The sequence below is a fragment of the Geospiza fortis genome, unplaced genomic scaffold, assembly GCF_000277835.1.
Source record: "Geospiza fortis unplaced genomic scaffold, GeoFor_1.0 scaffold208, whole genome shotgun sequence".
Taxonomy (NCBI): Eukaryota; Metazoa; Chordata; class Aves; order Passeriformes; family Thraupidae; genus Geospiza; species Geospiza fortis.
This window is the reverse complement of record NW_005054468.1, coordinates 1,245,928-1,246,179: the sequence shown is the minus strand read 5'-3', so window position 1 is coordinate 1,246,179 and position 252 is coordinate 1,245,928.

Here is a 252-nt window from a genome sequence, read left to right as displayed (position 1 = left end):
AGAGCTCCGCGGGCGGCTCCACCGGGTTTGAGGAAGGCTTGCACTCCTCGCCTGGGTCATGTCCCCTGTGCCCGTGTCTGGGCAGCTGGGCGTCTGAAAGTGAGAGTGGAGGACTGCCAATGCTGTGCCGCAGAAAAGGAACACACTTCAGAGAAGGATGAGGGATTTTGGCCATTGGTTATTTTTTTTCCCCTCGCTCCCGATATGATTGTGGCTGGAACAAGGCACTGGGGGTTTTTCCCGTCTTGCTGT